Consider the following 22,630-nt stretch of genomic DNA (forward strand, 5'->3'; position numbering starts at 1 on the left):
CTGAACGCGGATGCCTTATTCATTCGGCAATGTGTCCACAGCTGGTCACTTTGTTGTGGAGAGAATTGGGAGCTTTTTCAGGGCTTCAGCTATGATTAGAGAAAGGGTTTTACTCAAATATAAATACATTTTGAATTATTCAACAGGCGCGCTGTCAACTGGGTTCACTCCTACGCAAGGAAACCCATTTCGCTTTCAAATATATCACCTTAGAAATTCGGTCTTCACAACTGTAAGCACACTAATATTAAGCAGACACACGCACAGGATGATCCTGGACAGACAGCACATCCCTTTTATACTGACAAAGAATGAACTGAACTGACAGCATATCCATTTAAAGAGACACAGAATGATCCGGGACTGACAGCACAGACATATTTAAACACATATTGGTCTACTTTGCTCAATCCTAAAACTCCCCCATCATCATAGGCAGTCCCTCGGAATTGAGGAGGAGTTGCTTCCATTTCCAAAGTGAGTTCTTTCGTGGCTGAACAGTCCGATACGAGGTCCACAGACTCTGTCACAGGTGGGACAGACATTCGATGGGGGAAGGGGTCGGTTGTGCTGGATTGCCACGCACTCCTTCCGCTGCGTGCGCCTGGGCTCTTCATGCACCTTGCGTCAAGCCTTAAAGAGCTCAACGCCCTCCCGGATGGACTTTTTCCACCTCGGGCGATCTGTGGTCAGGGTCTCCCAGTTGTCTGTGGTGATGTCGCAGTTTACCAGGGAGGCTTCGAGGATGTTCTTATAACGTTTATGCTGTCCTCCTTTGGCTCGGTCACCATGAAGGAGCTCCGCCTGAAGCATTTGCTTCGGGAGTCTCGTATCTGGCATGCGGACTATGTGGTCTGCACAGTGAAGCTGATCGAGTGTGGGCAGTGCTTCAATACTGGGTATCTTAGCCTGGTCGAGGGCACTGATGTTGGTGTGCCTGTCCTCCCCGTAGATTTTATCGATCTAGCGGAGACATCGTTAGTGATATATCTCCTGCGACTTGAGGTGCCTTCTGTACATCGTGCATGCCTCAGACCCATACAGCCCTATCAACCATGAGTTTGGTCGTAGATTTGTTAAGATCCGATCTTAAAACACTTACTTCCGCAGGCGGCCGAAGGCTGTTCTGGCGCACTGGAGGCGATGCTGAATCTCTGCATTCACATATGCCTTTGTTGAAAAGAGGCTGCCGAGATATGTGAAATGGTCCACGTTATCCAGGGCCGTGCCTTGGGCCTTGATGATTGGAGGGCAGTGCTGTGCGGCGATGGCAGGCTGGTGAAGGAATTTTGTCTTACGGATGTTCAGCGTAAGGCCCATGCTTTCATATGCCTCAGGGAATACAATGATTATACCCTGGAGTTCAGCCACTGAATGTGCACAGATGCAGGCATCGTCCGCATAGTGCAGCTCAATGACAGAGGTAGGGGTGATCTTGTACCTGCCCTGGAGGTAGCGTTGTTTAAACAGCTTCCCACTGGTCCTGAGTTTAAATGGGGAGCTTGTTGATTGTGAGGGGGAGCATGGCGGCGAGGAAAATTGAGATACGTATATGAGGGAGAAGGGAATAGAACATTAGGCTGATAGAGTTGACGAGGAAGGACAGGATGTATTTAATGAATTCAATTTAAATTCCACAGCTGCCATGGTTGAATGTGTACACATGCCTCTGAATTACTCAACCAGTAACATAACCACTGTGCAACCGTACTCTTAACTTCATCCTTTACTTGTGCAACTGGGTCAAGGGGGTGAATAGCCTCCTTCAGCTCCGATGTTACAAACTTGAGTGGCTGAATGGCCTGCTCCGTTTCCTAAATACAAGGGTCGAGGGCATGAATCGCCTCCTCCTGGATCGACTGGCTTATATTAACTGGAATTTAGAAGAATGAGAGCGGATTGCATAGAAACAGATACAATTCTGACGGGATTGCACAGGTTAAATGCAGGAAGAATCTTCCCGATGTTAGGGAAATCCAGATCTAGAGGTCAGAGTCTAAGGATAAGGGATAAGCCATTTAGGACTGAGATGAGGAGAAACTTCTTCACTCAGAGAATTGTGAATCTGTGGAATTCTCTATCACAGAAAGTTGTTGCTTCCAGTTCGTTAGATATATTCAAAAGGGAGTAAGATGTGCCACTTACTGCTAAAGGGATCAAGTGGTATAGAGAGAAAGCAGGAATTGTGTACTGATTTTGCATGATCAGCCATCAGCTAATGAATGGTGGTGCAGGCTCAAAAGGCCGAATGGCCTACTCCTGCATCCATTTTCTATGTTTGTATGTTTCTATGTATCCTGTTGATGTCTAATAGGCTGAACAACGTTTAATCATCCCCTCTATTCCAATGTAAGTGTTTTGAGGGGCCGAATAGTGTGCTTCTGTGTAACAATTTGTGGAGGCTGAATGACGTCCTCTTGTTCCACTGCCACAGGCTCGAAGGACTGAATCGCCTCTATCCGTTCCAGTGTAACAGGCTCAAATGGATGAATGGCCTCCTCCTATTCTTGTGTAACAAGCTCGAGTGGCTGAATGCCCTCCTGCTGTCTTGTCTAACAAGCTTGAGGGAGTGAATGAACTCCTCCTGATCCTGATTAACCAGCCTCTGTGGGTTGAATATTCTTCTCCTGTTCCTATGTAACTGGCTCGGGAGATTGAATGTCTTCCTCTTTTTCTAGTGTGGGAGCACCTATGGGCTTAATGACAACCTCCTGTTCCTATGCAATGGATTCGAGGGGCAGAATTGCCTTTTCCGATAACTATAAAACTGTCTGGAAAGTGCGGAATGACCCACCTCCTGTTCTTATTTAAAACGCTTGAAAAGTTGAATGGTGGCCACATGTTACTATTTAACATGTATGAGGGGATGAATATCCTGCTCCTGCGTACAAGGGTCAAGGTACTGAAAGGCTTCTTCCTGTGCAATAGCCTCACATCATCATAGGCAGTCCCTCGGAATCGAGGAATACTTGCTTCCACTCTTAGCATGAGTTGGTAGGTGGCTGTACAGTCTAATACGAGAACCACAGTCTCTGTCACAAGTGGGACAGACAGTGTTTGAAGTAAAGGGTGGGCGGGGAGTCTGGTTTGCTGCACGCTCTTTCCGCTGCCTGTGCTTGATGTCTGCATGCTCTCGGGGATGAGACTCGAGCAGCTCAGTGCCCTCCCGGATGCACTTGCTCCACTTAGGGCGGTCATGGGCCAGTGACTCCCAATTGTCAGTGGGAATGTCACATTTATCAGGGAGGCATTGAGTGTGTCCTTGTAACGTTTACACTGCCCACCTTTGGCTCGTTGGCCGTGGACGAGTTGTGAGCAGAGCGCTTGCTTTGGGTGTCTCGTGTCTGACATGCGAACTTTGTGGCCTTCCCAACGGAGCTGATCATGTGTAGTCAGTGCTACAATGCTGGGTATGTTGGCCTGGACGAGGATATTAAGTTTGGTGCGTCTGTCCTCCCAGGAGATTTGTAGGATCTTTCGGACAAATCGTTGGTGGTATTTCTCCAGCGACGTGCGGTGTCTACTTTACATGTTCCACATCTCTGAGCAGTCCAGGAGGGCGGGTATTACTATGGCCTGTCGACCATGAGCTTGGTGAAAGTATTGAAGTTCTGGTCTTCAAACACACTTTTCCACAGGCGGCCGAAGGCTGCACTGGCGCACTGGAGACGTTGTTGGAACTTGTCGTCAATGCCTGCTATTGTTGATAGGAGGCGCCAGAAATAATGAATTGGTCACGTTGTCCAGGGCCGTACCTTGGATGTTGATGACTGGGGGGGCAGTGCTGTGCAGCGAGGACTGGTTGGTGGAGGACCTTTGTCTTACTGATGTTTAGCGCAAGCGCCATGCTTTCGTGTGCCTCAGTAAATACCTCGACTGTGTCCTGGAGTTCAGCCTCTGTGTGAGCACAGACGCAGGTGTCATCCGCGTACTGTAGCTCAAGACAGAGGTTGGGATGGGCTTAGACCTGGCCTAGGGATGGCGAAGGATGAACAGGTTTTCCCTGGTTCTGTAGTTTAGTTCCACTCCAGCGGGGAGCTTGTGGACTGTGAGGTGGAACATGGCAGCGAGGAAGAATGAGAAGAGGGTTGGAGTGTTGACGCAGACTGCTTGACCCCCGATCCGGAAGTGGATTGCGTCTGTGATGGATCCGTTGGTAAGGATCACGGCCTGCATGTCATCGTGGAGCAGGCGGAGGATGGTGACGTACTTTTGGTGCCGTCTGAAACGGAGGAGGACGCTCCTTAGGCTCTCGTGGTTGAGAGTGGGAAAGGCATTTGTAAGGTCAAAGAAGGCCATGTTACCTGCATTTTTCCTGCAGCTGTCATGCTGCAAAAAATCATGTCCGTTGTTCCCCGGAAGGGACGAAATCCGCTCTGCAACTCCGTGAGGAGCTCCTCGGCCACAGGGAGAAGTCAGTTGAGGAGGAGGCGAGCGACGGCTTTCCAAATGGCTGATAGCAGGGAGATTCCCTTTTAGTTGCTGCAGTCGGACTTATTGCCTTATTAAAGATGTTCACGATCAATGAATCACTAAGATGTTCCGGCATGCTTTCCTCCCTCCAGATGAGAGAAAGAAGGTCAGGTATTCGCGCCAGCAGTGCCTCACCGCCATACTTTAGTGCCTCAGCAATGATTCAGTCAGCCCCCGTAGCCTTGTTATTTTTTAGCTTTCTTATGGTGTTTTCTACCTCGTGCAGTGTTGGGGTCTCATTGAGGTGGTGGCGGGAATGGAGGCAAGTACACTCATGTCAAGCATTGGATTACATCGGATATACAGCACTGAAACAGGCCATTCGCCTCAGCCAGTCTTTTATGCTCCACTGGAGCCTCCGCTCAACATTCCTCAACAGCCTAATGCTCTATTTCCTTCTCTCTCATATGCCTGTCTAGCCCCTCCTTAAATACTTCCATACAATGCTCTTCAACCACTCCCTGTGGTACCGAGTTACACAATATCACCACTCTTTGGGTAAATAAGTTTCTTCTGAATTCACTATTTTGATTTCATGGTGACTATCTTATATTGATAGCGTCTAGTTATTCTGTTTCCCACAAGTTGAAACATTCTAACTGTATCCACTCCATCAAAATCTTTCATAATTTTAAATGTCTGTATCAGGTCACGCCTCAGCCTTCCTTTTTCAAGAGAAAAGAGACACTGCCTGTTCATCCTTTCCTGATTTGTATGCGCTGGCTGTTCTGGTATCATCCTTGAAAATCTTCTCTGCATTCTCTGAAATGCCTCTATGTCCTTTTTATAATATGGCGACCAGAACTGTACGTAGTACTCTCAGCGTGATCTAATGAAGGTTAAATACAGGTTTAGCATAATGTCGCTGCTTTTCAATTCTGTATGTCTAGAAATAAATCAGCGTGTTTGGTTTGCTTTTTTATGGCCTTGCTCACTTATGCCGTTATTATTTAGAGTTTTTGTATTTGTACTCCGATATCCCTTTGTTCCTGTACACTACGCAGACTGGCACCTTCCAATAATAAGTCACTAAGTCTCCTACTTAAATGTAACACCTCACATTTATATGGTTTGAAATTCATTTGGCAATTATATGCCCATTTTGCAAGTTTATTAATGTCCTCTTGTAAGTTGCTGCAGTGTTCCTCCGTATTGACTATCCCTCCTAATTTGGTGTCACCCGCACATTTAGAAATGTTTTTTTTAATTCCGAGGTCTAAATCTTTAATATAAATTTTGAACAACAGTGGTCCCAGCACCGATCCTTGTGGAACACCACTACCCGCCTTCTGCGTCTAAGAAACGCCAACCTTTACACCTACTCTTTGATTTCTGTCTTGAAGCCAGCTAGCTATCCATTCTGCTAGTTGTCACTTGACTCCGCATTCTCTGACCTGGCTTGAGGCTCTTCTTGTTCCGATGAACAATCTATATTTTTTATTTTATTCATTCAAGCATGTCAACATCGGTAGCAAAGGCCGGATTTGTTGCCATCTCCATCTGCCCTTGTGAAATTGTTGGTGAGTCACTTTACGCAACCGACTGGCTCGCCAGGCCATTTCAGAGGTCAGTTAAGTGCCAACGACATTGCTGTGGGTTTGGAGTCCCATGTAGGCCCAGACCGGTAAGGACGGCAGAATTCTTTCCCGAAAGGAGTCAAGTGAACCAGATGAGGAGTTTGTTACAATGGTCATCATTATTGATACTTTTAAAATTCCATATTTACTTAATTGAATTTAAATTTCCCCACTCTCGTGGTGGGCTATGATTTCTTCTCTCTGGATTATTGGTCCAGTGACATAACCATCATGCTACTATGATTGACCTCCATCTATGTAATGCGCTCAAGGGGCTGAATGACACCTCCTATTCCTTTGCAACAGGTTGAGGGAAGGAATGGTGTGGCCTGTTCCTACGCAAAAGGATCGGGAGATTGATTAGCCTCCTCCTGTTCCTGTATAAAAGGTTCGTGAGTCGCAAATGCCTCATCCTCACCTTTCGAATGGCTAACTGGACTTCTACTCTTCTTATAGATAAGTCTCAAGGACCTGAATGGCTTCCGCCAGTCCTCTGCCTCAGGCCCGAGTGGTTAATGGCCTTCCCCTATCCTTGTGCAACAGACTGGAGAGGCTCAATGGCATCCTACTATTTCTGCTCAACAGCTTCGTTGGTTTGGCATTGCCTTCTGGTCAACTATGCAAAAGGTTCGAGCGACCGAATGGAGTTCGACATTTCTTGTAAAACAGGCGCACACAGCTGAATGGCTTCCTCCTGCCCTTTGCAATTGGTTTGAGCGTTTAAGTGACTCATTTGCCTCCACCTGTCCCTGAGTAACAGGCGCGATTGCTTGCATCTGTTACTGTGCAAAATATTCAGATGATACTTGGGAAGGACTGGAGCCACTTGTGTAACAGAAAGTGCAGGGACCACAGTTAGCCTTCTCTGAAGTATTGCTTGATGCAAAGTTCACTATACGGCCCAGGCTCAAATCTTGACTCTGGTGGGAGTCGAGCACAAAAACTTTGAATGTTTAATATGCAAAGAATTAAAAATCTAACGTGCTATCCATTGCGCCACAGAGTCGCCAAATTGTGCATCAATACAAAAGTAAAATAGTGTTGTTGCGTAATCTGAGCTAAAAAAATCTGGAAACACGCAGCAGATGAGGCAGAATCTGCGGAGAGAGAAACAGAGTGAACGTTTCAGGTCGATGAACTTTCATCGCCATTGTATCAACCTCCGCCATCTAAAACGGATGCCCTGTCAGACCCGAATCATTATGTTTGAAAGGGATGTTTTGTCATGGACTCGGAGAACCTTTCAGCACGGAAGGAGGCTACTTCGGCCCAGCGTGTCCGCACCGTCCGAAAATTGCTATCCCACCTAATCCCACTTTCCAACTCTTCTTTTAACCATGTAACAGTCTATGTTTTTATTTTGTTCATTCAAGCATGTTGACATCGCTAGCAAGCGGTTAATGGCCTTCTCCTGTTCTTGTGTAACAGACTGGAGAGGCTCAATTGCCTCCTACTATTTCTGAGCAACAGGTTCGTTGGTTTGGCATTGCCTTCTCCTCATCTATGCAACAGATTTGCGGGACCAAATTTGTGGCAGTCATCCTCAGTATTGAATATCCAACTAATTTGGCATCCTCCGCAAATTGAGAAATTGTGTTTTTGATTCCCAGGTAGAAGTCATTAATACAAATTGTAAACAACAGTGGTCCCAGCACTGATTCTTGTGGAACAGCACTACCCACCTTCTTCCACTCTAAAAAGCTAACTTTTACCCCTGCTCTCTGCTTTCTGCCTTTAAGCCAGCTAGCTATGCATTTATCTAGTTGTCTCCAGACTCCATATTCTCTGACCTCTCTTGCAGTTCTTCTTTTTCCTGTGTAACAATCTAGAGATCCTATTGTTTATTTTATTCATTCTAGCATGTGGACAATGCAAGCAAGGGCAGCCTTTGTTGTACTTCCCTAATTGCCCTTGTGAAGGTGATGGTTTGCTAACTTATGCAAATTAGTTTCTCGCTAGGCCTTTTCAGAGGGCCGTAAAGAGCCAACCACGTTGCTCTGGATCTAGAGCCACATTTGGGCCCAGACCAGTAAGGACTGCAAATTTCCTTCACTAAAGGAGACTATTGAACGAGATGGGTGTGTTGCATCAATGGTCAAATTATTAATACTTTTAAAATTCTAGATGTATTTAATTGAATTTAAATTGTCCTACTCCCTTGGTGGACCGTGATTTTCTCTCACTGGATTACGAGTCCAGTGCCACAGGCCTCCTGCTGTTTAATGTGCTAGAGGGGCTGAATGACTCAGGCTGTTCCTGTGCAATAGTTTGAGGGATGGATTGTCATCCCCCGCGTCCTATGTAACAGGTTCTCGGGGATGATTAGCCTCCACCTGTTCCTATATAACTGGTCGGTTGGTCTGAAATGCCTCGTCCTAATCCTATGCAACATGTTCTATTAAGGGGAGAGCTGAGTGGGGTTCGGGATGTGGGGCCGGGGGGGGGGGGGGGTGGGGGGGCGTGGTGCAGATAAATCTAGAATGCTAAAGAGAAATGAAAATGAAGCAATGCCGGAAAGTGATTGTTGTAATGTAACCACATTATGTCAAGAAGGGACAGAGTATACAAACAAAAGAGTGCACTAAAAAATAGGATCCTGATAAGAAATAAAGCGATAAGATAAATCGGGCTATAGTGCAAAAAAATGTTATGATCTCTAATATTGTTAAAAAGACAAATCCAAAAGCATTGTATCTGAATGGACGAAGCTTCTGTAATAAAGATAGAAGACTTAAAGCGCAAACAGATGTAAACAGATACAATATCGTTGCAATTACAGATATATGGTTGCACGGTGACCAGGGTTGGGAACTGAATATCAAATGATATTCGGTAGTTAGAAAGGACAGGCAAAAAGGAAGAGCGGGTTGTGTTGCGTTGTTGGTAAAGGATGATATCAGTGCAATAATGAGAAAGGTATTCGGCTCAGAAAGACAAGATGTACATTCAGTTGGATGGCGCTAAGGAGAATGAAGGACCAGAAAAGATTGGTGTGAGTTGTCCATAGGCCTCCAAACAGTTGTGCTAGTGTAGATGATAACATTAACAGGAAATTAGAGCTGCATGTAACAAGGGTACTACCATCATCGAAGGTGACTTTAAACTACATATAAATTAAAGTGATAATAATGTGGCCGATGAATTCCTGGCGTTTGTACCAGTTGTTTTTTTAGCCCAGTATTTTGCGGAGCCTACTAGGGAACAGAATATCCTAGATTGGGTCTTGTGTAATGAGAAGGGGTTAATTAAAAGTCAAGTTTTCTGGGGTCCTTTAGCGAAGAGTGGCAATAACTCGATTAAACTCGTTATTAAGATGGAAAGTGAAGTAGCCCAATCCGAATCTATGGTCCTAAATCTAAGCAAAGGAAACTACGAATGCATGGGGAATGATTTGCATGGGGTATGATAGATTGGGAAGAGTCGATAAACGTCATGTTGGTGGATGGGCAAGGATTAACATTTCAGGAACGAATGTATCAATTGCGGCAGTTGTACTTTCCTTTCTGGTGTAAAAATAAAAGGATGCTGGCCCAACCATGGTTAACAAAATAAATTAAGGATAGTATTTGATTCAAAAAAGAGTTATACAAAGTTGCCAGAAAAAGTACAAGCCTGAGGATGGGGAACAATTTAGAATTCAGCAAAAATGTGCCATGAGATTGATTGTGAGGCGAGAAATAGAGTATAAGAGTGAACTTGCAACGAACATAAAAACCGCTGCCGTAGATTCTCCAAGTTCGTAAAAAGGAAAAGATTAGTGAAGACAAATGTAGGCCCTTTGCAGACAGAAACGCGGGAATTTATAACCTGGAACAAGGAAATGGCAGGACAATTAAATAAATACTTTGGTTCTGTCTTCACGGAGGACATAAATAACATCCCAAAAATGCTTGTGAACCAAAGGTCTAGTGAGCAAGAGGAATTAACGGACATGATTATTTGTAAGAAAATAGTGCTGAGGAAACTAATTGGAATGAAGGCCGATAAATCCCCAGGGCCTGATGATCTGCATCCCAGAGTACTAAAAGAGGTTGCAATGGAAATAGTGCATGCATTGGTTGACAACTTCCAAACATCTATAGATTATGGAACAGTTCCTGCAGTTTGCACGGTGGCAAATGTAACCCCACTGTTTAAAAATGAGGGAGAGAGAAAACAAGGAACTACAGACCGGTTAGCCGAACACCAGTTGTAGGGAAAATGCGAGAATCTATAGTAAAGGATATTATAAAGGAACACTTAGATAATACCAAAGGGAATAGACAAAGTCAACATGAATTCATGAAAAGAAAATCATGGATGACAAACCTACTCGAGTTTTTGAGGATGTAACTGATAGAAAAGTTAAGGGAGAACCAGTGGATATAGTGTATTTGGATTTTCAGGTGGCCTCTGATAAAGTCCCATGTAAGATGCAGTGTGCAAAATTAAAGCATATATGATTGGGGGTAATATACTAGCATGGATTGAAATTTGGTTAATGGACAGGAAACAGGATCGATGGGCAGCGGGACCTGGTTTCCTTATAAAATAGTATATTGAAAGCATACATGCAGGTGCAGCAAGCAGTTAGGAAGGCAGATGGTATGTTGGCCTTCATTCCAAGAGGATGTGAGCAAATGAGTAAAGATGTGTTACTGCAGGTCTACACGGCCTTGGTGAGACAGCACCTGGAGTATTGTGTGCAGTGTTGCTTTCGTTACACAAGAAAGGATATACTTGCCATAGAGGGAGTGCAGCGAAGGTTCACCAGATGGATTATTGGGATGGCAGAACTGTCGAATGAGCAGAGATTGGGTCGACTCGGCCTGTATTCTGTCGAGTTTAGAAGAATGAGAGAGGATCTCATTGAAATGTATACCATTCTGAAAGGGTTGAATAGACTGGATGCGGGGAAGATGATTTACCTGATTGGGAAGGTTATAACAAGGGGTCACAGTCTCCGGATACGGGGTAGGAAATTTAGGAAGGAGAAGAGGAGGTTTTTTTCTTTCAGAGAGCAGTGCAGCTGTGGAATTCCCTTCCACAGAAGGCTGTGAATGCCGAGTCACTGAATATATTTAAGAGGGAGATAGATTTCTAGACACAAAAGACATCAAGTGATATGCGGGAAAAGCGTGAATATGGTGTTGAGATAGAGGATTAGGAATGATCATATTAAATGGCGGTGCAGATTCGAAGGGCCGAATGGACTAATACTGCTCCCGTTTTCTATGTTTCTATATTCTAGGATCTAAATGGACTTATACTCTTCTTGTAGAGCAAGCTCAAGGAACTGATCGGCTTCTGCCTCTCCGAAGGCTCAGATTTGAGGCGTTAATGGCTTCCTCCTTTCCCTGTGCAACAGTGCGGTGCGGCTGAATGGCCTCCAGCTAATTCTGTGTAACAGGAAAGTGTGCCACCTCGTCATCTATGCAGCAGGTACGAGCGGCCGAAGGCGTTCTACTATTCTTGTATAAAAAGCCCAAGTATCTGAATTACTTCCTCTTGTCCTTTGCAACTGGCTCGAGGGTCTAATGGAATTCTGCTGTCCTTCTGTAACAGGTTCGATGGCTTGCTCTTGTTCCTGTGCAATAGACTCAGGTTCTAAGAGTACTCAATGGAAAAGTGGGTAGGATTGGAGCCACTTGTGTAGCAGGAATTGCAGGGAACGCAGTTTCCCTTCTCTGAAGTATTGATTTGCGGCAAAATGCACTGAGCTGCCGAAGAAACACCAGATCATGACCTAAATTCCGACAAAAATCCGACCTATCCAGACTAATGCCACTTTCCAGCTCTTGGTCCATAGCCGTTTAGGTTACTGGAATTGAAGTGCACATTCAAGGACTTTTAAAAGTGGTGAGGACTTCTGTCTCTAAATCACTTTCAGGAGTGAGTTCCAGACTCTCACCACCCCTGGGTGAAAACAGTGTACCTCACATTCCGGAAAACTTCCTACCAATTACTTTAAATCTATGACGCCTGGTTGTTGACCACTCTGCGAAGGGAAATAGATCCTTTCTATGCACTCGATCTAGGCCACTCATAATTTTATTCACATCAATACGGACCCTCTTAGCTTCCTCTGTTCCAAAGAAAACAAACCCAGCCGATGCAATATTAACTCAGAGCTAAATTCACCATCCGCCTAAATCTAACCTGTATGCTCACGAGTGCTGCCTGATCATTCCTGTAATAAGGTGACCAGAGAAGCATGCAATAATCTAGCGGTGGCCCAACTAGAGTTTTACAAATTTGAAGCATAACTTCCCCGATCTTATATTCTATGGCTCATCTAATGAAGGCAAGTATTCCGTGTTGCTCCTCAACATAGAAACATCGAAAATAGATTCAGCAGTGCGCCATTCGACACTTCGAGCCTGCACCACCACTCAATAAGATCATGGCTGATCATTCCCTCAGTACCGCTTTCATGTTTCCTCCCTATCTCTTGATCCTTTTAGCCATAAGGGCCACAATAACTCCCTTTTGAATATATCCAATGAACTGGCATCAACAACTCTTTGCTGCAAGGAATTGCACAGGTTAACAACTCTCTGAGTGAAGAAGTTTCTCCTCATCTATGTTCTAAATAGCCAACCCCTTATCCTAAGACTGTGTCCCCTGGTTCTGGACTTTCCCAACATTTTGAACATTCTTCCCGCATCTAACCTGTCCAGTCCCATCGGAAACTTACATGTTTCTACGAGATCCCCTCTCATCCTTCTAAACTCCAGTGTATAAAGGCCTAGTTGATGCAGTCTCTTTTCATATGTCAGTCTAGCCATCCATGGAATCAGTCTGGTGAAACTTCGCTGCACTCCCTCAATAGCAAGCACTTCCTTTCTCAGATTAGGAGACCAAAACTGAACACAATATTCCAGGTGAGGTCTCACCAATGCCCTTTACAATTGCAGTAAGACGACCCTGCTCCTATACTCAAATCCCCGAGCTATGAAGGCCAACACACCATTTGTCTTCTTCACAGCCTGCTTTACCTGCATGCCAACTTTCAATGACTGATGAACCATGACACACAGGTTTCGTTACACATCACCTTTTCCTAATCTGCCGCCATGCGGATAATATTCTGCCTTCGTTTTTTTGCCATAAAAGTGGATAACTGCACATTTATCAACATTATACTGCATCTGCCATGTATTTTCCCACTCGCCAAACCTGCCCAAGTCAACCTGCAGCCTCTTAGCGTCCTCCTCACGGCTCACACCGCCAGCTAATTTAGTTTCATCTGCAAACCTGAAGATATTGCACTCAATTCTTTCATCTGAATTATTAATGTATTCTGTGAAGAGCTGGGGTCCAAGCACTGAGCCCTGAGGCTCTCCACTAGTCATTGCCGGCCATTCTGAAAAGGACCCGTTTATCCGGACTCTCTGCTTCCTGTTTGCCAACCAGTTTTCGAGACTTCGGTTCTGTCTTCACAAAGGAAGATACAGATCACCTTCCGAATGTACTAGGGGACAGTGGGTCTAGTGAGAATGAGGAACTGAAAGTTATCCTTATTAGGTGGGAAATTGTGTTAGGGAAGCTGATGGGATTAAAGGCCGATAAATCCCCGAGTCCTGATAGTCTGCATGTCAGAGTACTTAAAGAAGTGGCCCGATAAATAGTGGATGCAATGGTGATCATTTTCCAACAATCTATCGATCTGGATCAGTTCCTATGGACTGGAGGGTAGCTAATGTAACGCCACTTTTTAAAAATGGAGGGAGAGAGAAAGCCGATAATTATAAACTGGTTCGCCTGACATCCGTAATGGGGAAAATGTTGGAATCAATCATGAAGGAGCCCATTTAAAAAGCAGTGACAGGATCGGACCGAGTCAGCATAGATTTATGAAAGGGAAATCATGCTTGACGAAATTTCTGGAATTTTTTGAGGATGTAACTAGTAGTGTGCACAAGGAGAACCAATGGATGTAGTGTATTTGGACTTTAAAAAGGCTTTTGACGAGGTCCCGCACAAGAGATTGGTGTACAAAATCAAAGCACTTGGTATTGGTGGTAATGTACTGACGTGGATAGAGATCTGTTTGGCAGACAGGAAGCAGAGCGTCGGGATAAACGGGTCCTTTCCAGAATGGCAGGCAGTGACTAGTGGGGTGCCGCAGGGCTCAGGGCTGGGACCCCAGCTCTTTACAAAATACATTAACGATTCGGATAAAGGGATAGAATTTGTGGATAACGATAAACTAGGTGGCGGTGTGAGCTGTGAGGAGGACGCTAAGAGGCTGCAGGGTGACGTGGGCAGATTAGGTGAGTGGCCAAATACATGGCAGATGCGGTCTAATCTGGATAAATGTGAGGTTATCCATTTTGGGGGCAAAAACACGAAGGCAGAATATTATCTGAATGGTGGCAGACTAGAAAAAGGGGAGGTGCAGCGAGACCTGGGTGACATGGTTCATCAGTCTCTGAAGGTGGGCACGCAGGTACAGGAGGTGGTAAAAAAGCAAATGGTATGTTGGCCTTCGTAGCTAGGGGATTTGAATATAGGAGCAGGGAGGTCTTACTGCAGTTGTACAGGGCCTTAATGAGGCCTCACCTGGAATATTGTGTTCAGTTTTGGTCTCCTAGTCTGAGGAAGGACGTTCTTGTTATTGAGGGAGTGCAGTGAAGGTTCACCAGACTGATTCCAGGGATGGCTGGGCTGTCATATGAGGAGAGACTGGATCAACTGGTCCTTTATTCACTGGAGTTTAGAAGGATCAGAGGGGATCTCATAGAAACATATAAGATTCTGACGGGACTGGACAGTTTAGATACGGGAAGAATGTTCTCTATAATTGGGAAGTCCAGAACCAGGGGAGACAGTCTTAGGATAAGGGACAGGCCATTTACGACTGAGATGAGGAGAAACTTCTTCACTCAGAGAGTTGTTGACCTGTGGAATTCCCTGCCGCAGAGAGTTGTTGATGCATGTTCATTGGATATATTCAAGAGGGAGTTAAATATGGCCCTTACGGTTAAGGTGATCAAGGGGTATGGAAGGACAGCAGGACAGCGGTACTGAAGGAATGGTCAGCCATGATCTGATTGAATGCCGGTGCAGGCTCGAATGGCCGAATGGCCTACTCCTGCACCTATTTTCTTTGTTTCTCTGTTTCTATCCACGTAAGTACATCACCCCCAATATCATGTGCTTTGATTTTGCACACAAATCTCTTGTGTGGGACCTTATCTAAAGCCTTTTGAAAGTCCAAATACACCACATCCATTGGTTCTCCCTTGTCCACTCTGCAAGTTACATATTCAGAAAATTCTGGTTGATTCGTCAAGCTTGATTTTCCCTTCATAAATCCATGCTGACTTGGACCGACCCTGTCACTGCTTTCCAAATGCGCTGCGATTTCATATTTAATAATTGATTCCAACATTTTCCACACGACTGATGTCAGGCTAACCGATCTATAATTACCCCTTTTCTCTCTCCCTCCTTTTTAAAAAAGTGGTGTTACATTACCTACCCTCCAGTCCATGGGAACTGATCCAGAATCGATAGACTGTTGGAAAATGATCACGAATGCATCCACCATTTCTCGGGACACTTCCTTAAGTACTCTGGGATGCAGACTATCAGGCCCCGCGGATTTATCGGCCTTCAATCCCATCAATTTCCGCAACACAATTTCGCATCTAATCAGCATATCCTTCAGTTCCTCCTTCGCACTAGACCCTCGGTCCCCTAGTACATCCAAAAGGTTATTTGTGTCTTCCGTCGTGAAGACAGAACCAAAGTATTTGTTCAATTAGTCTGCCTTTTCTTTGTTCCCCATTATAAATTCACCTGAATCCGACTGCAAGGGACGTACCTTTGCCTTCACTAATCTTTTCCTCTTCACATATGTATAGAAGCTTTGGCAGTCATTTTTTACGCTTCTGGCACGCTTCGTCTCGTACTCTTTTTTCCCCCTCTTAACAAAACCCTTAGTCCCCCTTGGCTGAATTCTAAATTTCTCGCAGTCCTCAGGTTTCCTGATTTTTCTGGCCAATTTATATAACTCTTCCTTGGATTTAACACTATCCTTAATTTACCTTGTTAGCCACGGTTGCGCCATCTTCCCCGTTGTATTTTTACTCCAGACAGGGATGTACAATTGTTGAAGTTCATCCATGTGGTCTTTAAATGTTTGCCATTGCCTATCCACCGTCAACCCTTTAAGTATCATTTGCCAGTCAATTCTAGCTAATTCACGCCTCATACCATCGAAATTACCTTTCCTAAAGTTCAGGTCCCTAGTTTCTGAATTAAATGTGTCACTCTCCATCTTATAAAGAATTCTACCATGTTATGGTCACTCTTCCCCAAGGGGCCTCGCACAACAAGATTGCCAATTAGTCCCTTCTCATTGTACATCACCTAGTCCACGATGGCCAGCTCTCGCGGTGGTTCCTCGACATATTGTTCTGGAAAACCATCCCTAATATACTCCAGGAAATCGCCCTCCACCGCATTGCTACCAGTTTGGTCAGCCCAATCAATATATAGATTACAGTCGCCCATGGTAACTGCTGTACCTTTATTGCACACATCCCTTATTTCTTGTTTGATGCTGTCCCCAACCTCACTACTACTGTTTGGTGGCCTGTACACAATTCCCACTAGCGTTTTCTGCCATTTTGTATTCTGCAGCTCCCCCCATACCACTTCCAAATCATCCAAGCTAATGTCCCTCCTTATCATTTCATTAATTTCCTCTTTAACCAGCAACGCCACCCTGCCTCCTTTTCCTTTCTGTCTATCCTTCACAAGCATCTTATCTACCTGCCCTGCTACCGTCAAGGATTCTGTGGACATGCACTCCAAGGTCAATTGCACCTCTACACTCATCAGTCGCCTCACATTTAATGTTTATTCGCTTTCCCTATAAGCACTCCCCAAATGAATTATCGAACACTTCTCCGGGTTGAATTCCATTAAACCCCTGACCAGTTCTTTGATATCTACCTGCAAAGTACAGCTTTCTTCCTCATTATCAAGCATACCTGGTTGACCAATCTTTTAGTCACCTGCGCTATTTTTTATTTAGTAGCTCGGTGTCAAATTTGTATCGCATAATACTCTTGTGAAGCGCCTTGGACGTTTCGCTAATTTCAAGGTGCTAATTATATATAAGTTGTTGTTGTTTAAAATGTGTGTTACATAACGTTATATAGAGATTGCATCACAGAAAGAGACAATTGTACCTAACTGGTGTTGCTAGAGTTAATGCTGCACACTACCCTACTTCACTTGATCCTATCAGCATATTGTTCTATTTCTGTCTCACTCATGTGCTTTGGTAATTTCCCTTTAAAATGAATCTGTGCTATTCGCCTCAACTGCTGCTTATGTAGCATCTTCCACATTCTAACCACTCTATGGTAAATAAGTTGCTCTTGAATTGTCCACTGAATTTACCGTTGATCTCCCGTTCTGAACTCCTGCACAATAGCAAACATTTTCTCCACATCAACTCGATCAAATACCTTCATAATCTTAAAAATATATCTCACTTGTTTTTCGAGAAAGAAGCTCCCCAGACTGTTCAGTTTTTCCCGAAATGTAAATTCTTTCAGTTCTAACCGAAATTTTTCCTTCTTTGCTGCGAGATTCTGCGATTCGATGATTTCATTTTCACATCGTCTGGTTGATCCAATTGGGCAAGCATGCAGGCGGTCTCTCTGATAAATTGCACCGACGATTCGACTTTTAAAGCAGCTCTAGTGTGTAGCTGCTATGGCCGAGTGGTTAAGGCGTTGGAGTTGAAATCCAGTGGGGATTTCCCTGCCCAGGTTCGAACCCTGCCCGCAGCGATTCTGCAAGTGCTCTTTTTTATCGACACACGGGGATCTCATTGGAATCTGATTACAATTCCCTCCACTGCCCTTTGTTACACTGATTGACGCGAAGCTGTTGTTCGAACTGGAAACATTAATAGTTTATCGGTATTAATTGTTGGTTTGTTGGACACTATCTGCAAAAATCAGTGAGCAATATAGACAGTATAAAAAAATGCCTTTTAATAAAGTCAAGTGCATTGTTTGGGAGGAACTCACATTTAGTTAATGAGTGCGAACGAGGTTTGGTTTTCTAAAGATGAACAAGTTTTGCCAAAATGACCAAGGCAGCGTTTGACGTTGCAATTTTCTGATAACATCAGTGTTTGCATCAACGTAGATGGCTTATCCATTAAACGACGTGGCCCCTGCAGTTTGCAGCAGAATAATGTACAGCAAAATTCTAATGGGTCAAAGTGTAATAGAAAGGCAAGCATGAAATCTCGGTGCTGCAATGCAAGGAGTATTCGGAACCCAGGACAGGGCTCTGAGCTAGTTAGAGTGGTTGACAGCTCAGATCACAGGACCCCAAAAATGCAAAAGGCAGGAGGCAACAGAGCAGAGTAGCACTGGGGAAAGTGTAAAGGACAAGGTGCTAGGAAGAGACAATATGTATGAATATAAAGAGGCTGCAGGAGGGGTCAAAACTAAAAATCCTGGTTTAAAAACTAGTACTAAAACACTCTACCTAACCGCACGCAGCTTTTGAAATAAAGTAAATGATTTGACGGCACAACTCATCATAAATGGGTATGATTTGTTGGCCATTACAGAAACATTGCAGGTTGGCCAGAACAGGGAATTAAACATACAGCGGTATCTGACAATTCGGAAGGATAGACAAGAAGGGAAAGGAGGTGGGGTAGCTCTGTTAATAAAGGATGTTATCAGGGCAGGTGTGAGAGACGATATTGGCTCTAATTAACAAAATATTGAATCATTGTGGGTAGATATTAGAGATAGTAAGGGGAAAAAGGCACTGGTGGGCGTAGTTTATAGGCCCCCAAATAATACCTTCACGATGGGGCGGGCAATAACCAAGGGAATAATGGAGGCATGTGAAAAAGGAACGGCAGTACTCATGGGGGATTTTAACCTACATTTCGATTGGTCAAATCAAATCGCACTGCGTAGCCTTGAGGAGGAATTCATAGAATGCATACGGGATTGTTTCTTAGAACATTATGTTACAGAACGTAAAGCGAAGCAAGCTATCTTAGATCTGGTCCTGTGTAATGAGGCAGGAATAATAAACGATCTCCCAGTACAAGATCCTCTCGGAATGAGTGATCACAGTATGGTTGAATTTGTAATACAGTTTGAGGGTGAGGAAGTAGTGTCTCAAACGAGCGTACTATGCTTAACCAAAAGTGACTACAGTGGGATGAGGGCAGAGTTGGCTGAAGTAGACTGGAACACAGACTAAACGGTGGCACAATTGAGGAACAGTGGAGGAATTTTATGGAGCTCTTTCATAGTGCTCAACAAAAATATATTCCAGTGAAAAAGAAGGGCGGTAAGAGAAGGGATAACCAGCCGTGGATAACCAAGGATATAAAGGAGAGTGTCAAAATAAAAACCAATGCGTAAAAGGTGCTAAGGTCAGATGGAAATTAGCAGGTTGGGAAAATTTTAAACGACAGCAAAGAATGACGAAGAAAGCAATAAAGAAAGGAAAGCTAGATTACGAAGGTAAACTTGCACAAAACATAAAAATAGTTAGTAAAAGCTTTTACCGATATATAAAACGGATACGAGTGACTATAGTAAATGCTGGTGCCTGAGAAGGTGCGAAGGGGGATTTAATAATGGGAAATGTGGAAATGGCTGAGACCTCAAACAATTATTTTGCTTCGGTCTTCACAGTGGAACACACAAAAACCATGCCAAAAATTGCTGGTCACGGGAATGTGGGAAGGAAGGACCTTGAGATAATCACTATCACTAGGGGGCTAGTGCTGGACAGGTTAATAGGACTCAAGGTAGACAAGTCCCCTGATTCTGATGAAATTCAACCCAGGGTATTAAAAGAGATGGCGGACGTTCTAGCAGATGCATTCGTTATAATCTACCAAAATTCTCTGGACTCTAGGGAGGTACCAGTGAATTAAAAAGCAGCAAATGTAACGCCTCTGTTTAAAAAAGGGGGCAGACAAAAGGCAGGTAACAATAGGCCGGTTAGTTTACATCTGTAGTGGGGAAAATGCTTGAAGCTATCATGAAGGAAGAAATAGCGGGAACCGAGATAGGAACAGTGCAATCAAGCAGACGCAACATGGATTCAGGAAGGCAAAAGCATGTTTAAATAATTTACTGGAATTCTTTGAGGATATAACGGGCATGGTGGATAGAGGTGTACCGACGGATGTGGTGTATTTAGATTACCAAAAGGCTTTCGATAAGGTGCCACACAAAAGGTTACTGCAGAAGATAAAGATACCTGGAGTCATAGGAAATCTATTAGCATGGATAGAGAATTGGCTAACGAACAGAAAGCAGAAAGTCTGGATAAATGGGTCCTTTTCGGGTTGGAAATCGGTGGTTAGTGGTGTGCCACAAGGATCGGAGCTGGGACCACAACTGTTTACAATATACATAGATGACCTGGAAGAGGGGACAGAGTGTCGTGCAACAAAATTTGCAGATGACACAAAGATTACTGGGAAAGAGGATTGTGTAGAGGACACAGAGAGGCTGCAAAGAGATTTAGATCGGTTAAGCGAATGGGCTAAGTTTTGGCAGATGGAATACAATGTCAGAAAATGTGAGGTCATCCACCTTGGGGAAAAACAACAGTTAAAAGGAATATTATTTGAATGGGGAGAAATTACAACATGCTGAGGTGCAGAGGGACCTGGGGGTCCTTGTGCATGAATCCCAAAATGTTAGTTTGCAGGTGCAGCAATAATCAGGAAGGCGCATGGAATGTTGGCTTTCATTGTGAGAGGGATGGAATAGAAAAGCAGGGAGGTCCTGCTGTAACTGTATAGGGCATTGTTGAGGACGCACCTGGAGTACTCCGTGCAATTTTGATCACCTTTCCTTAGGAAGGATATACTTGCTTTGAAGGGTGTACAGAGACGATTTAATAGGCTGATTCCGGAGATGAGGGGGTTACCTTATTAAGATAGATTGCGTCGACTGGGTCTTTACTCGTTGGAGTTCAGAAGGATGAGGGGTGATCTGAAAGAAACATTTAAACGAATGAAAGGGAGAGACAAGATAGAGGCAGAAAGGTTGTTTCCACTGGTCGGGGAGACTAGAACTAGGGGCACAGCCTCCAAATAAGGGGGAGCCAATTTAAAACCGAGTTGAGAAGGAATTTCTTCTCCCAGAGGGTTGTGAATCTGTGCACTTCTCTGCCCAAGGAAGCAGTTGAGGTTAGCTAATTGAATGTATTCAAATCACAGATAGATACATTTTTAACGAATAAGGGAATTAGCGGTTACGGGGACCGGGCGAGTCCGTGGAGCTGAGTCCTCGGCCAGATCAGCCATGATCTTGTTGAATGGTGGATCAGGCTCAAGGGGCTAGATGGCCTACTCCTGTTCCTAATTCTTATGTTCTTATAATGAGGGATTATGCAGTAGAATTGTATTTAGATCAGTTCCATACTTTGCACTACAAACCAATCAGCGGCAGTGAGCCTTTCACTGATTGAAATACGAGAAGTCACAAATCCCCGGAGGATATGGAATTATTCATTTAATGCTGGAAACACTCCTCAGGGCCACCAGCTCTCGGCAGAACTAATGTTTTGCAGCATTGCTTCAATGTATTACAGGTTTGGTGTGAGTTTCGTCCCTGAATGTTTAAGCTGCTCTAAAATACTTGCAGGCCAACCGCACCACCAAAAATAAAATAAATGGCCCGCAATGGGTTCGAACTCGCCAATTTGGCGTTAGTAAGACCAAGCGCTAACCAAGTGAGGCAATCGGCCTTAATGCCATGTACTTTCTTATGGCACTTTTACATTAAAATGATAGCATTCCGATAGCGACTTTTACCTCAGCACTTCCCAAAGCAGTTCAGATCAAATTAATTACTTTTAAGATGTGATCACTTTGTAGTGTAGGAAATGCAAAAATGTACAGCATGGAAGGAGGCCATTTCAGCCAATAGTGCCCGAGGAGGCCGATCAAGAGCTTTCCAGCCTAATTCCCACCTCCCAGCTCTAAGTCCGTCCTACGGGTTACAGCAATTTAAGTGGAATTCAAGTATTTTTAAAATGTGTGAGGGTTTCTGCCGCATTGAGACATTGAGTTTCCGACTACCATGACGCCTTGGGTAAATACATTTATCCTCACAGCTCGTCTAACCCTCCCCCTAATTCATCATCATAGACAGTCCCTCGGAATCGAGGAAGACTTGCTTCCACACTTAGCATGTGTTCTTCGATGGCTGTACAGTTCAATACGGGAACCACACTCTCTGAAACAGGTCAGACAGACCGTCGTTGAGGCAAAGGATGGGCAGGGAGCCTAATTTGCCGCAGCTCCTTCCGCTGCCTGCACCTGATTTCTCCATGCTCTCGGCGACGATACTCGATGAGTTCAGCACGCACCCCCATGCACTTCCTCCACTTAGGGCGATCTATGGCCAATCACTCCCAGGTCACAGTGGGGATGTCACACTTTATCAGGGAGGCTTTAAGGGTGTCTTTTTAACGTTTCCTCTGTCTGCCTTTGGCTCATTTGCCGTGGACGAGTTCCAAGAAGAGCGCTTGCTCTGGCAGTCTCGTGTGTGGCATATGGCCTGCCC

At 44.5% G+C, this 22,630-nt stretch overlaps 1 non-coding gene across 1 annotated transcript; it reads left to right on the top strand.

Moving 5' to 3' along the window:
* The first annotated feature begins 17,762 nt into the window (after nucleotides 1-17,762).
* Nucleotides 17,763-17,845, top strand: trnas-uga (transfer RNA serine (anticodon UGA)). The gene has a single exon. It is a non-coding gene; the product is annotated as a tRNA-Ser (tRNA).
* Nucleotides 17,846-22,630: the final 4,785 nt, after the last annotated feature.

Source organism: Pristiophorus japonicus, unplaced genomic scaffold, assembly GCF_044704955.1.
Source record: "Pristiophorus japonicus isolate sPriJap1 unplaced genomic scaffold, sPriJap1.hap1 HAP1_SCAFFOLD_42, whole genome shotgun sequence".
Lineage (NCBI taxonomy): Eukaryota > Metazoa > Chordata > Chondrichthyes > Pristiophoridae > Pristiophorus > Pristiophorus japonicus.